Source organism: Lampetra fluviatilis, chromosome 7 (assembly GCF_964198595.1).
Source record: "Lampetra fluviatilis chromosome 7, kcLamFluv1.1, whole genome shotgun sequence".
Taxonomy (NCBI): domain Eukaryota; kingdom Metazoa; phylum Chordata; class Hyperoartia; order Petromyzontiformes; family Petromyzontidae; genus Lampetra; species Lampetra fluviatilis.
Window position 1 is genome coordinate 3733099 of NC_136281.1, and position 17069 is coordinate 3750167.

The 17069-nt window shown below is 40.7% G+C and overlaps 1 protein-coding gene across 5 annotated transcripts in view; it reads right to left on the bottom strand.

Moving 5' to 3' along the window:
* BIRC6 (baculoviral IAP repeat containing 6) overlaps positions 1 to 17069 on the bottom strand; it is a 149365-nt gene that overhangs the window by 64870 nt on the left and 67426 nt on the right. The gene's annotated exons all lie outside the window — the stretch shown is intronic.

Below are 17069 nucleotides of genomic sequence, written 5' to 3' on the forward strand. Positions count from 1 at the left end.
GAGTTTAAATGAAATAAATATGCACATCAAAAATACAACAGTGCTTCCAAGTGTAAGGTTTAAACAAGACTCAGGCTAAGACTAAATTATGCTGTAAATACATGCGCTGATTGGACAGTGCAGGGAGTGGGAAAATGCTGGTAACTTTACGACTTATTGACTTTCCAAGCAAAACGTGACAAAAATAAAAATGTAAATTCAATATTAATCAGATGGTGTGTGTGAAGTGACCTCAAAAACTGTAAGAGCCTTGCTTTAGACCGTGAAATTCAACAGCAGCATTTTAAAAACAAAAATGAAATTATAGCATGTATGAGTTATTTATTTAATACATCTGCAATACACTGTCGTTTCAATTGAGTGTGGCTACTGCATTGCAAATTCCTGATGAAATGTGACCCTGTGCCACCACCAGAACCCACTGCTCTATTCCTGTGGTGGATTGAGGCTTTAGCTTTAAACATCAAGGAAGACCTCCCCCACGCCAACCCCAAAATACACTCAAATCATTACATGTGTGTTTATCATTTTATTCAGTTCAGCTCAAATTCAAAAATTGGATGACGACAACAGGGTGGTCCACAAAGGACGGACATTAAATCAATTTTCATTCATGAGCTGAACTGCTTTATTTGCGCGGGGCAAAGCATGGCTGTGACAGCAGCACACTATTATTAAATTACATGACGATAAAATAGAACATCACCGACAGCTTGCGAGCCAGGCAATATGGATAGTGTCTCAAGCAGCATCTAAGTGGTGATGTGCTTTGTGTGTTTTTAAAAAAAATAAGTGTAGAGGAACATCTACTGTGCAGAGAGAACGGGGAATTTTTTTTTCCATCAGATTCATAATAAATCCACCTTTACACAATGGATGTTTCACTTTCAGGGACAACATTGCGCGCGGTGGATAACGAGGCAGTTATATAACGAGGCTTTACTTGAAGAGGTACAGCAAGGTGTGTCCCTCATATGTGCAGTCTATTGCGGCAGCTACTAAAACAGCACGTCGGGAAGGGACGTCCAACGAAAGAGATGGAGCAATGAAATCAGCTTGTGTGCAGGTGCTGGGGACATTGCAGGGTAATAAGAGATGGCGGTGGCTTGGGAATGCTGTCATGCAGCAGTGGATTGACCATGGCCGATGAAGATTAGCACGGTTGGCTACGTACGGTGTGAAAAAAGTTCAACAGACATTAATACATTAAACAAATCCAATTTCATTTCGATTTAAAGCTTTCGTGACTGCAGGGATTCATCTTCTTGGTTCTTTCGGTAAAGTCACGTAGAAGGGAAGTAATAAAATAATAAAAATAAAACATAATAAAATTATTCTCACGACATTTCGGCCACAACGCAAGCAGCCGTCCTCAGGTGAAAACCAGGTCCATCGAGGACGGCTGCTTGCGTTGTGGCTGAAACGTCGTGAGAATAATTTTATTATGTTTTATTTTTATTATTTTATTACTTCCCTTCTACGTGACATTACCGAAAGAACCAAGAAGATAAATCCAATTTCATTAAATGTCTTTTAAAGTTATAGAATCTGCTTTTCTGCGGCAGGTGAGTATTTGTATTAATGTATGAAAGATTATAACTGCTTTTGTAATTTAGTGACAGGCTATCAAAAAAATGTAGATTTGGGCTATAATGCGGTTCCAAAATGGTCTACTTAAATATGAATTTAAAAATAATTTCATAAAATATGTAAAATTTGATAGCGCATAGATACAAAAGCGGTTTTCACATTCAGACACGAGTAGGCCTTCATTTCAAGCTTCCTTTCCCCATTCAGGCAGAGTAGGTGGATTAAGGTCATGAATGTGGATATTGAATAAAGACAAATGAAAATATTGTTTTCCCGATTGTAATTTTCACACTAACCGCCAAAGCCTTGTGTAAACATGTCCACACATTAGTAAACACACCATGACCAGGCTGTCTGAAAGAGATCTGATAGGAGATTGCAGCACAATATGCAACCGAGCGGCAGGTCGGACCCTCATTAAACCCCAACACCAATTCTTCATATGCTGCTTTCACCCATATTGGAAAATGCTAGTAATTCCATGTAATTATATATCTTTGCGTCACATTTAATATTTATTATTTAGACCTTGAGTTGTGAGAGCATGAGGATCCCATCAATTTCCCATGAGTCAAATGTATTTTCATAGACTTAGGGAGACCTGTGGAGGTTTTTTGTCAAAGGCCATATTACCTGCTATAAACTTCTGGACCAGAAAAAAACGGACAATGATAACTAAAAATTGGATACGAGATGAGTGCACAAATAAATCACGAGGAGATGCATGCTTGGAATTAGAGTAAGAGGAACACATGCAGACGCAAATTACACATTGCAGATGATGAGAGCATGGGGAATAATTCATCCAGCAGTGGAATCATGATGGCTAGTGATTTTAATCAAAATAGAACATTCCAATTACATTTTCACACGGATAAATTTGTACTTTGATAAACCCACCCTTCATTGTATAAAAGCAAACACATTTTGTGAGTGGAATGTATTACTATCTTGATTTGACGCTTTCGTGACTGCAGGAATCCATACTCTATGGTTCTTTCGGTAAAGTCACGTAGGTAGAAAAATAATAGATCACGACGTTTCGATCGCAACACAAGCAATCGTCATCAGGTGGGACAACCACAGCAAGAAAAATCTGCTTAAGTAGTAGTATAATCAAAAAGCATATTGAAGAGATAGCTCCTTAGTTAAGATTTAAAAGGCAAGAATAAGTGGAAATGTTGATGATATTACACAAAACAGCACTAGTTTACGGGAAATGCATAAACGTAGCTCAGGAGGTAATGCGTTAAAACGAATCACATTACCATACCTTTATCTGCAATAACGGGATTGAATTGCGGAAATGGTCACTTCACCGAAAAATAAATAAACAAAAAAATGGACGATAATAAACACTGCCCCGCAATCTTTCACAAGTGTGGCTACCGATGTTTTTTTCATCACCGCACGACCAACGAGATAAAAAAAACGGGAAGCGCTCCGTAGCCGGCGTGCGGTAGCGGCGGCAGGGAAGGAGGCGGCTTTGGCACATGACAAACGCACTTCATTTTCTTCCTGCCAGTGTAACAAGAATTATCTTCGATGGTGCCCGCTCAACCCACGTGCTTCATCCAGCAGGGGAGGGGGTTTAAGAGGCCATAAATCGGTGGGGGGAGGCTGCTCCTGCTGCACTTAGAGAGCGTTGCCCGCTTCCCGTCGCGACGCTGTAGACGTGCCCTTTCTCCGAGCTGGCCCGTGTAAACTGCCTTAGCGCCCATGCAATACCGTCTTTTAATTAAAGGTGTAATTCAACCAAACCGCAATGGCGGTAACGGAGAAGCCAGTCGATGATTTGCAAAGGGTTCTGATAAAAGCTGCGCGCCGGCAATCGTGTTCTATCTCGATCAGCAGTGTGGAATCAATAAATGAGTATGTGCAATTATATACCACTAATTCAACGGAGCAAAAAAAACATCAAATACAAAGGGTTAGGAGAGTATTGATTCGGGTGTCTCAAATGAAGTAACAGTTTTAAAACTATTCACATTTTTCCTAAATGTGGATTGCGATTACTGTAAATTGAACTAAATATGGCCAATTCATATTGCTGGATAAACATCACTTTATACTCCCCCAGCAAAAAAATGGCCAGGGTAAATAATGGCACGAGAAAGTGGGACTAGAGCATGCATGCGAAACCTGGGATGGACTTGAAACGGTTAACTGCCTGGAGCTTCCAGCGAGGTTCACAGCTATTGAACTGTATTCAGGCTACGCTCCCCATTTCCATTTCAAACGCAAGAGTGATCCCCGTAATACGAAACGATGGTGCACCACCGACACAAGGCTACCAGCATAAACAATTCATTTCCTGCACACTTGTACAGCATGCATGGTATAGCGTGTCAGTAAACAAAGGCTGTGCCTCGACCTACGGCGGCTGAATTTAATTGACAGTAAGTATATTCAGACCAGGGTAATGCCTACTTATTAAACATTAAAAGGCAGCTGCTACCCTTGCAAACACCAAAGAGGACACGAAAATCAACAATGCATACGTTACGGTTGATTAAAAGTATGCGTTAGACATCATTTTAACACCAATTAATTACAAAACTGAAAAAGTTAAAATGCAATATAGTAAATATTGAAAATGCGTTGCATTAATAAACAATGAGTGTCTCATCGCTTACCTTACTTTCATTTTGTGCAATTGTCATACCTCTACGTACTAACTAAATATTTTAATAAGTTACAAGCGGCCTGCGCGTCATTTGGACGTGACCATCCATCCATCAGTTCCTCCCAGCCAGCCAACAAAAGTTGTTATATTATAGAAAACCCTGTCTCTCCACCTTTCTCTTGGCTTCTCTGTACAGTACATCCCAATGCATCTCGATTTCTCGCATCGTCTCCGTTTTTATTACACGCTTTTATTTAACTCACTCTGTCTGTTATTGTCATTGTTGTCGTATCCTCAAATATTGTAACTCAATTTTAACCCACTTCCCAATGTGGTATCGACTGCAAACTTGGTATACATATGTCTTACTGATGACAATACAATTTTCTATCATAAAAAATGAAAAATATATTTTTAAGCAATCTTTTTACACGCTTTCTACGAACTCACGATGTCTGTTGTTGTTGTCGTATCCTCAAATCTTGTAACTCAATTTTAACCCACTTCCTAATGTGGTATCGACTGCAAACTTGGTATACGTATGTCATACTGATGACAATACTATATTCTATCATAAAAATATATTTTGAAACCATCTTTTTTACATGTTATGTTTCGCCTTGGCTCTAATTGTCCACGCTCAACTCACGTTGGCTGTAAATCACCACGGCCCCTTACGTTATGGCAAGCCTCGGGGCCACTTCCTGGAGTTGTGGAGTTCTGCCATTACCAGTACGGTACATTTCATTAAAGCGTGTTTAAAAAAAAAAGTTTTTTAAAATATTACTTTTCTTTCTCCATTCTCCTGTCCACTTTCTACATCTCTCTCCATATTACTCAACACTGTGGGATGCAGATGACGTCATCACCACACTTGTTCAGCAGACAGGCGGAATCGAGACAGCAAAACTATTTTCTGATACAGTACATGGACCCTTACATGCTGAATGAGTGCTCGTCTATATTTGCAAATGTATTGTAAATTTGTATCAAATAAAGCCGGCCTTAAAAAAAACCATTTGAGAATTTTGGCACAAGACAGAGGCAAGTGGAAACACGTGACAACATGTGAGGTGGACACCAACGAACTATCTGCTGACGGATCGTGATGACCAAATAACGTCATTAACTTTCAAAATCGTTTCATCTTAATGTATGAAAGCCCATCACAATGTGATGAAGCTCGTAATACTTGTCTTGGATCACCCCAAGGGTTCAATGCAAGCTCCTTGTGAAAGAAAAGAACGCTGGCAAATCCCTTCCAGAGGAGCCTCGACCGGTACATGTAAACACATTGCAGCAGGGCCTCAGTTGGGTTGTGTAACAGGAGATGAAGGTCTGCAGAGGGCTCAGATGACTCCCCATATTCTTGAATTATACAAAAAAATTGCAGAGAAACAGAGCTCAAAACATCAGCTGTTGCTAGTGGCATTCACGGTAACGTTATCTATATTTGGTGAAACATTTCCAGCTCTCCTTTTGTGTATTTAAAGAAAAAATATTTTTCATCATCTTTTAATTACCCTGGCACATCCATAATGACAAGCACTGCAAGATGGCATGGCCAGTCCCCCCCCCCACGACCATTGGGCAGGTGCTGCTGTACGGGAATACACGATGCACAGATGACGATTATCTTTCCACATCAGCGTATTCTAATTGTTCTGCTTAATCATCCCACCAATAACATGACCCATTTGCCGTGCAGTATGAAGCCATCGCACACGCAGGGCTGAATGTCCATTTCACTTGCCAAGCGGGTAAACAGCATCTCGGCTGGAGTCAGCACTTGGCAAGAGACAAGGGACTAATATGCACACTCCTGTATAGAATGTCTAAGGCATGTAATAAAATGACTCCTGCAATTAACGTGCTTCTTCTGACGATTGTAGAGTAAAAAAACATTACATCTTGTTTTTCCATTCTTTGCTGCGTTGGGTATTGTTAAACCGTCAATTTCCCTACGTTGTTCAATAATGGATGAGGGGGGCACAGCTGCCTTATATTAAAACACAATTATGAATGACAGCCCCCGTGACAATGTAAAGTGTAAATTGGATTCATGGCATTTTAAGACTGTCATATGCGGATTTAATATTCGCACTACAAGCCACCGGTAATCATCAACTGCATATTAAAGATTTGGACAAAAAGATCGCAGTTACCTTTTCCCATAATCTTTTCACAAAAATGCATTGTTAAGTGGTAGGCGAGGAAACTGGCCAGCAGCTTCGTCAAAGCGGTGAGGTTTGACGCACAGGCAACAACAGACCCGTGGCCAAAAATCAGTAATAGTCAACACTGAATGTATGCAACATTATATATATGTGGACCTCTATATCCTCAATGCATATAAAGGAATCCTATATCTCATTATATATAAAAGGCAAAGTTGTGAATGGGTGGTCTGTTCAAAATGTTTAGCGTACTTCCCGACATGCAACAAACTGGAAATTTGCCATGTGGGTACTTTCCAGACTGTACACCATGCAAAAATTATTAAAATACACTTTTTGGGGGGGGGAGCTCAATAATGCATACATTTTTTGCACGGCAAGTGAGCTGTGACGTCAAATCTGCCACGTGACCCGCGCATGTGGAAGCGTAACGCATTGTAGTGTAGTGGTTAGCGCTACGCTGCGCTACGAACCCGGCGACCCGAGTTCGATTCCCGCTCACGGCCACCACCGGTGACGATTATTTTAACCGCTCCTGGGCCTCCCCCTAGGTCGACTCAGCCTGAAACGAGTAATTGGTGTGGTGTATTAACATCGCCACTGGGGAGACAAAGGCGGCCGGGCGTGGTGAATCCAAGTCCCATGCGAAGCCGGGTAGTAAAGCTAGTATTATATATATATATTTGGCATGTCTTGTATTTGGCTAGCCTAATGCTTTTACCCTTGCAGCTGAAGAATAATTTTTTTTTACAATTGTGGAAAATGTTAAAATCAAACATTTGGCTCATACTGGTGAGGTTTTTATTCAAGCAATGCATATAATAATGTGAACTGCATTATTTGCATTCCCTGGCTAATGAGAAGCAGTGTGTGTGTATATATAGTGAGATTATATTATTTTCTACGTTTTTAAATTACAATGATACAGAGAGTGCATTACATTACCCAGGGAGTAAAATGTTGATATCAGCAGACATTCGTACATTAAGAATCATGATAATCACTCCATTGCATCTATACATTCAAGCCATTAAAAAAAAAACACATTACTAACCTCTAACCTTGACTCTTTAACCCTGAAAACTTAAATAATCTGGCCATCCCCCAAGATGAATTAGCAGAATCCGAGACCACAATGCATCCAGTCCATGGTGGAAAGAACATCACTCCTTTGTGGCCATGCGATATCAAATTAGGCTTCATACGGCACATTCGGCATATAATCTGCAAATGAACACCAGGACGGGGTGCAGGTGGGAAATTGATATCTGTACCAGTCCTGAGTCATCCCCCTTAACCTACCCGCACTAACCGGAGTGGTGAAGTATGGTAAAAACTACCAGTCAACATGACATGGGGAGGTCTTCATCCAGAGGTGGATTGACAAAGGGCTGTCCATTATTCTGAAGCATCGCCTGTCAAATTCCATGTCACCATTAGTTTTCTTACACAGGTGCAATTTTGTACTCACGAGCTCTCCCACCTGTAAAAAGCAGATGTATTTTCCTAGCTTGCTCACAAGGGTAAACAAAAACGAATCTTCCGCTCATTTTACATCAACCATAACCCTGAAGTGTAAGTTTGCTTGTGCAAACGGCACAAAACACGATGGAAGGCCATGGAAGGCTGTGTGACAAAATAATGAATCACTGTTAGTCTGTATCCAGAGACACGTGGAAGGCCATTACAACGCATTACCATTACATGACACGGACAATCATTTGGCAAACAACTGAACAGGCAGCAGCAGCGGGATTACACTTGCCGCCACGTCGTCCTGCTGCAGCTCGGTGTGGGGGTGTGCATTCCTTGCACAGGGCATATTCCCAGTATCACGGTCCCTTTCTCAGTGGGGACACGAGTCTCAGCTATTTTTCACAAGTTTTATAACCGGGAGCCTTGTGCTGTCAAACCTTCATCGCCAGCTTATACCTCACGACGCCAATTTCAAAATAAACTTTGACCGCCCGTCCAATGTGGGCTTTTTTTTGCTCATTGTGATGGTGCTAAAAGGTCCTATAAGTAATCCTAACCTCTACCAAATGGTAGGAGAAATGTATGTTTGAGAATTGTTCGTTAAAAAGTTATCCAGAGAGGTAATAAAAAAATACATTAAAAAGTTGTTGACTCTTGGACAATGAAGTAAAGACAAGGGACAGGTCCAGAAGCGTCACAGACAGTGAGAATCTTCTTGGTTCTTTCGGTAAAGTTACGTAGAAGGGAAGTAATAAAATAATAAAAATAAAACATAATAAAATAATTCTCACGACGTTTCGGTCACAACACAAGCAGCCGTCCTCAGGTGAAGACCAGGTCTGTCGAGGCGACAGCGTCTTGTGTTGTGGCCGAAACGTCGTGAGAATTATTTTATTATGTTTTATTTTTATTATTTTATTACTTCCCTTCTACGTGACTTTACCAAAAGAACCAAGAAGATGAATCCCTGCAGTCACGAAAGCTTTAAATCGAAATTTAGACAGTGAGCAGTTGGTCACTAAAAATACGTCAAACAAGTCATGCAAACGTACTGTGTACATGTGCCAAACCTGTTTTCAACAGGAAAGTTAACCATTTGCTTGTTAGCTAATAATTTAGGAGGAGAAAAACCTGGAACGGTATTTTTATCCGGGCGATAACATGGCCAAGTGGTAGTGAGGGTTTGTGGTTCTAACCCGGTAGGTCACTTTAGTTATTTTACTTCAGGTGTACAAACCATCAAGAATGGTGTGAATACCAACCATACTAAATTAAGTATCAATCAATAGAAGTGACATATTGGTAACAAAATGTAAACACACTGTGTTCGACATCTTGACACTTGGGCATGCCAGAGTTAATGTTAACACATTGGGCCCAGTGTAGGCATGCAACTGCGAAGCAATTCACAGTGTGAGGTCTCAAGGCGAACAATGTGGCTGCAGATGTAATAATGCAGGCAACACAACTCAAAACGAACGTCAATATTTTGTTGACAAAATGTAAAAATCTCCATTGTATACACTGCAATACTATGGGATGCAACTTCACTCAATTCATGAAATGTGATTAAAAAAGTGATGTTTGCCATATTGCACAGAAACCCTCTTGTTTAATGTATGGACATGGTGCCGATCGCCAGACTGGTACAGCCTTTGGAGCAGAGACTGCCGGATAATGTTGGAGCCGGCTAAGTTCGCGCTGGATAATTATCGATGATCAAGTGTATATGTCACGGCAAGATAATATAAATGTACTAAAAACTTTCATTTTTAGGTACATTGGTATGGTGGTTGTCATCATATTTACTTTCAATTCCTGGGATATATATTTTGTTCCAAAAGAGATCTGCATGGAATTCCTCTACTCGTTAACATGCTGCTGAAGCATCACGGCTTCGGTCATGCTTTCAGGGTTACAATTTGTTATTACCAATCATCAGCTCCATTTTTTTTCCTGTTTTCATGCCCCCATTTCTTGCTTATGACATTTTAGATATTTTTTGTGCTTTGTTCTATAATTTAGTTTCCCCTAACAGCTCTACAGTGTTCCATGTATTGTTGAGCATTCAAATCCCTTTGTGTTCTCCTTGCTGTTGTTACCACTTGTGATCTTGCAAAGCTTGTTTGCCATGTGCTTTTTACTGTCCATTATGCCTATGCTAGATATTTCATTTACAACACCGATTTGATTATTTTGAACATTTTGCTTCCTAGAATCAGTCAAACGTCTCCCACCTACTGAATTAGGATTTTCTTATGCGAACCAACTTGTTTTGGTCAGCTTTGGCCTTCCTTTGGCAATGTTGAAGTGTAACTTGCATTGCAATAGCCTACCAACACATCCTTTGTTGAGGTTGCAGAGGTACAACTGACAAATGTGGACCTAATTCACAACAGAATAAAATTGAATGCCGTTGAAGTAAAAATCTTTCTACGGAATAGTTCCTGCAACTTAACTGAAGAAATTAATTATAATCCCTTCTTAAATACAGTTTCCTTTACCTCCCCAGTAAAAATGAAAGGACATCAAAGACATGCTATATATAACATGCAACAAGATTTTAACCAAGCTAGACAAGCTTTCAATCAATACCGCAAACGCACCATAGCAAAATCTATTTCCCAATATCTATTCAATTAATTCACAACACAAATTAGATTTTTTTGTTTACATTTCCCCGGCCAATATAATTAACAAAGTATGGGAGTCAATTTCACAAAAACCCAATTGTATAATGAAATCAATAAAAAACTATTTGGGTTCAAATTTAAGTTGAAAATCCCCTTCTCTTCTTTCATACGGCTGATGTAGATGCAGAGCAACAACATCCGGTACAAGGATGAGCTCAATAAAGCAGATACGCGCTTCATCCACACGCGTCGCGATAAACAACCTCTCCCAGGGCAATACCATGCCAACATTTACACGTTAACGAGAACTTTACAGATGTGAAGCTGTAACCAATTCAAGGACAGCATCCGGCTACAATACATCGACTGTGTACTGCTGTGTGATTTCATACAGCCTACATTTTCTTTTATCAGTTGCCTATGCAGCACTCTCACCGGTGATGATTTTTGTGATTACGTTGCAGAGTAAACACATTTTATCTTGCAAAGAACGACATCTTAGTCTACTCCAAACAAATGATTTGGTGAAACCGCTGTCGTGCACAAGCACAACCAACAATATACTCAAATTTATCAATAGCAATGTGACCTCAATAGAAAAGTATATAATAGGTGACATTTGGGCAAATAGCCCTTCTTCATAGCACAAAGCATGAATCTGTTGAGATTTTAGTCCACAATGATGCATTAAACCAAGGAGCAAAATGCCATTTTTTAAGTAATAAAGTCTTATGATGCAATAATCCATTTTCTTGTGATGTTATATAACAAGATACGCATTATATAACCAACTAGCGGTAAGTATCCGGCGTTGCCCGGGCGAAAGACAGACACACACATCAACCTACACACACAGACATTGACCCACACACACACAAAGACATCGACTTACACACACACATGAACTAACACACACACAAAGAAATGGACTTACACACTTACATGGAGCCACACACACACATTGACTGACACACAGAGCCACATCGACTCTCACACACACATGGACCCTCACACACATACATCGACTCTCAGACGCACATCGACTCACACACACACATCGACTCACACACAGACACATCGACTCACACACACACACACACAAAGAAATGGACTAAGACGCTCACATGGAGCCTCACACACACACATCGACTCACACACAACACATTGACTCACACACACACACATCGACTCACACACACACACATTGACTCACACACAGACACATCGACTCACACACACACAAAGAAATGGACTAAGACGCTCACATGGAGCCACACACACACATCGACTCACACATGTACTTAGACATATATAAATAAAGAAATGTACTATTAAAATTGTAAAATCTTAGTTGACTATGCACACAAAAAACACGCACACACATTGACTGACACACACACACATCGACTCACGCACACACACATGGACTCTCACACACACCGACTGACACACACATGGACTCGCACATACAGACACGTCGACTCACACACATATCGACGCAGACACACACATACTTATTTAAAATTGAAGTAACCTTATTGTTAAATATTAGTTGCGTACACACACACACCACCACACACATTGACTAACACACAGCGACTGACACACAGATATCAAATCATGCACACACACATCGACTGACACACACACATGGTGGCAGACACGCACATGGACTCGCACGCACACAAGGACTTAGACACAATTAAAAAGATATTAATATTGACCAAGTAAATTTTGAAATCTTATTTGTCAGCACACAAACATTATGAATGTAATATTTGCAAGGTGATTCTTTCAAATTACGGTTTCTGTCAACGTTAGTTGACACAATAATAAGAATATTATTAATGACCAAGGTATTGAAAGAATGTTAATTGTGAGCACGCAAAAATCAATGTTTTTATATTTTGAAGGAGATTATTAGAATAACAGGATTATATGTACGCGAGTTTAGGAGTTTAGTGAAAGAAGCAAGGAAGAGAAACACATTCCTGTGGAGGGAGCTGGTAGGAACGTTGGGTTGCTCGGTCAATGGCCAGGGTCAATGGCGGCGTGGTGTATTCTGCAAATATGCCCGACTGTGAGGGCGGGCACAAGCCGGCGTGAGTAGGTTAAACGTGAGTTTTATAAGGGCACCACGGGGTGACCAGCCCCTCCCCACCCAGCCCCACCCCTCCCCCACCCAGCCCCTCCCCACCGAGCCCCTCCCCACCCTCCAAAAAATGCCTCATGGTTGGAGGCATATACATACCGGTGACATTGGCTGACAAGGACGAAATAAATACTTTTGGGAAATGTAACACGGGAAGGATTTTTCATCAGTTCGTGAATACTCAACATTGTAATGTGCTCTAGGTAGCTGGTCCCTCACACTAAAGTTTGGATTTCTATCATCCCAACCCTTCCCCTGAAATTTTCGATTTTATTTAGTTGCTTATACTGTGACATTTAACCTTGACCGGGTAAATGCCTCGACGGGCTTTAGATTTCCAAACGCAATTCATTCAAATGAAGAGGTAGCCTCAAGACTACTTCACTCATGCACTATCACTTGTCGATCCTGAGCTTCACACGCTTAGAAATTATTTGCTTGCCTAAAGCTAGCACTGCTAATGGTTGCCCTTCTGTTGTCGATGCTGGAGCGAATATGATTAACGCCATGGGATCAAATAATAATAAAAAGTTGAATTAACAAACAATGCTTGTACTGCAATGGTAAGAAGGCTTTACTTATACTACAATGGAGATTTATTTATTATAAAATTTAAATTTTTTTAACTGGATTTCACGCTTTGCAGTACATGCACAATGACCAAAGCTTTCAGCAACCCAGATGGACTTAGTAATCAAATGGCAATTAACCATCCCAATGCATATCTCTTAACACCGGCGTCACACAAGACACTGGAAATACATAATCTTCCTGGTATGGAGTGGGGCACGCAAGCCTAAAATTTATTTTAAGCTACGGTGTTAAACACGAGGAGTTGAGGACCACATTGTCACTCCATACCCAAACATGACTGCACAACAACTAAGACTGGTTGTGCTGGCCAAAGGTCGGTTGGGATGTCGGGTCTGGTGATTTTATAAGTAAAATAAAAGTCTTTGTACCTTTGTCATGTCATACGAATACATAAAGAGCTAAGCACAAACGTACACCCCATTTGATGTGTGCGGACACAATAATGGCTCAATGATTAACAAAGGACATAACGTGATAACTAATAATCGCATGTCTTGGCTACAAACATCCTACACCAGACCCCATTAGTCCATTTCCTAATTGACAAAATCAGGATGTATATGTAACGTTTACACGGGGCTTGGCTATCACCTCTTAATCATACAAGCCTCCCAAGACTTCATTCCCAGAGTCGTTTGGCTGAATTGATCAAACACTTAAAAGGTTGAAGAGGTAATTGCTTCTACATGCAATAGTAGCCACTTTGGGTGAAGTAAAACATTTAATACGCAAACAAATCAGCGTTGTAAAAAATTATGACCTTGGAAATTGGTGACATGTTACGACAGTAGAAGGTATCCCTAAAAGTTCCAGTACAAGCCAGTAATTAATCTTGTGGACAGCATAAAGTGTGTTGTTCATTGTGCCATTTCAGTCTTCGGTGACCTAATCTCTAAAGACAAAGTATTGAGCCAGCACAGCCGAAATCCTCAGTTCAAATCCAACCCGTGAAATTTCACTGTAAACACATTCATCATCTCGGGGGTGTACTGATGCGTTTCAAGTGCGGTGATTGGAGTCCTGGCTCAAGTCTCGGCTTTCATGTCGGCTGTGCTCGTCCGGTGGATGGTACTCCTGGGACAGATGCATTTGTTGTGAGAATGCAGAAGCCAAGCTGCCCGATTTATATTGCTCTGTACCATAACTAAGACAAAAGGCACCTATTAAGGACGCCTGTGACTGAACAAGACATATTAACATGCTGGGCCTGCGCGCTTCAATGTCGCTGGACTGGCTCTGCTTGTGAAAATAAACAATGCAATGTGATATATAAACTTGGTGGTTAGTGGAGATGGGGTGGTGACTAGATTAGGTGTGCGGATGGTGAACTAGGCCAGCCGTTGCTTAACCTTCCCTGGGACTCTGCTGATGCTTGGTTGTCATATGGCTATCGCAGCCCTAGTGTGTCTTTCGGGGTTACGGTTTTCCCTGCGTCTGATGCCGTTCATTCGATGTTTATTCTATTGTCTTTGGTTTATTTTTTCCCCTATATCCTTTCCCCAAATTTTTACCTTAGTGATGTCGTGCGCTTTTGTGGTTGTGTTTTTTAAGGAGATTCGAGATTCCATGGCATTCATCCACAGAATAAACACAATTTCTCAACTTAATATTAGTTGCATCAATTTTGTTATTTTCTTTTAATAATTTAGAATATTACTTTTTCCCATAAGAGGTTTGTGGGTTAGATCGCGTAAATATGAATGTGTAGTTAAACCCGCCACCACCCAACACAGCCAATTAGTAAGGTTTGGTCACATAAACAAAACATGCCAATTAATTACTAGTTCAGCACACCGGTGTGTTGAAGAGGAAACCCACAACATTTACAATTCAAGCACGATGTTTTGCCAGTAATTACAACCAGCATCATCAGGCATAAGCCAGAATTGTGGATAATCCTCCTATTTCGGTCTTAAATAGAGGGATACATGTGATTTCGTCGCTTGTGAGCCAATCAGGTGCACAGATGGGGGGGGGGTACATTTATTCATGTAAATTACAATGGATATCCATTATTGGTTAGGTTACTCATGACATTACCTTTTTTTTCCAGAAAAAAAACATACTGAGTCATAGGACTCGTTTTCAGGAAGGTCCTGCATCGGGTTTTTATTTTAAGATGTTTGTAGCCAATTAACAATGAGTTGTGTTCATACTTTTGGGAGGAAATCCGAAGAAAAACCCACACGCACGAGGGGGCAGCACTCTATAACGATTAGTCTACTTGCTGTCCTGTTGAACCAGGATATGCCACCTCGACTTCCACAAGAAGGGAGTTGCACAACATTTGAGCTATGCACTTTTAAATCAAGATTGAAAACTCGTTTCACAAGAAATGCATTTTTTTGTGTTTAGTTTGTTGTTGTTCTCCCACACCTCCGATTATCACGGTTGGCTACATACAATGCAAAATAAGTTAAACATACATAAATTAACAACAATATGTATTTTGACTTAAAGCTTTTGTGACTGCAGGAATTCATATTCTTTGGCTCTTTCGGTAGTCACGTAGATAGGTTCAAAGAAAATAACAAAAATAACAAAAAACTACGACGTTTCGATCGCAACACAAGCGTTTGTCATCGACTTCTGTTCCTCATCAGCTTGTGTTGCGATCGAAACAACGACGCTCTTTGTTATTTTCTTTGAACCTATTTACGTGACTTTACCGAAACAATTTAATGATTTCAGGTTCAGTAGTTGTATCGTGCAATACCCCAAAAGGTACGCAAGACACTCAACATTTTTCTGGAATATTGTAACAGAAACAAGTATCTTCGTGCCAATGACGCGTGATTACAGTGCAAACGCGGCAGATGGGCATGCGCCTGTGCAAACCCGCCGATGGGTCTGCAAAAGCAACATGCGGCACGGGATCAAGCACATTTTCAAAATGTGACAATGTTTTGACATTTAGTTTAACGTTGCAGGGGAAGAGGGCATTAAAAAAGAAATCCACGAAGATAAAGTATTACCGTTTACACGCAAGGACTAGTGAAGCAAGTAGTATTTCGAAGGTAGATTCCTGAAACTCGTTTCCTTGGGCTCACGTGAGCTTGCATTATTGAATGGCTGCATAAATGCACTATTTTAAGCATTCGCCGACTAATGCATAATATTAACGTTATGCGTACATTTTTTACAGGGTCTCTTAAGGCTAAGTGAACATATGTCATCTCAAAAAATAAATCTCTGATATTGTTATTTTAACCGTAAGGTCACCCACCTCAGCTGACCTCGCTCATCTCACACAAAATGGATTCAAAGGAGCATTCCTGCAGCATTAGGGTTACTCAAAGCCGTCACACACACCTGCCGTTCCGCGTTGCTCAACGTGCATGGCATGTGTGAAGCAGCAGGGGACTCGGCAATAACTCCCGTTGCTTCATTTCACATTATTTGACAAAACAATGGTCTTGCAGGCTGTCAGCTGCTGTCAAGTTCACAATCGCCAATATGCCATTACTCAACAATAACCGTGCACCATTAAAAATCTCATTATTTGAATACATCGGCCATAGCAAACACCGCTCTTTTTTTCCCCCACTCTGGATTTATTCTCTCAAAATGCCAATTTGGCCCTCTCAGATTAGCGGCAGCATCTGCTTCAGGGATTTTCCCGCTCACAACTATAAAAGGCTGGAATTATCCCAGAAAGTGCCCCGTATAACATCTGCTCCTTTCCTACCTTCAGCTAATTACAAGAGATTTATGCAAGGCTGCTCTGTTACTAAGTGTTTAGCGGCAAAGTGTAACACCGTAACCTCTGCTTTTTGAGGTGTGGCGGCATCGTAACATGAGAGTACATTGTGCAACAATGG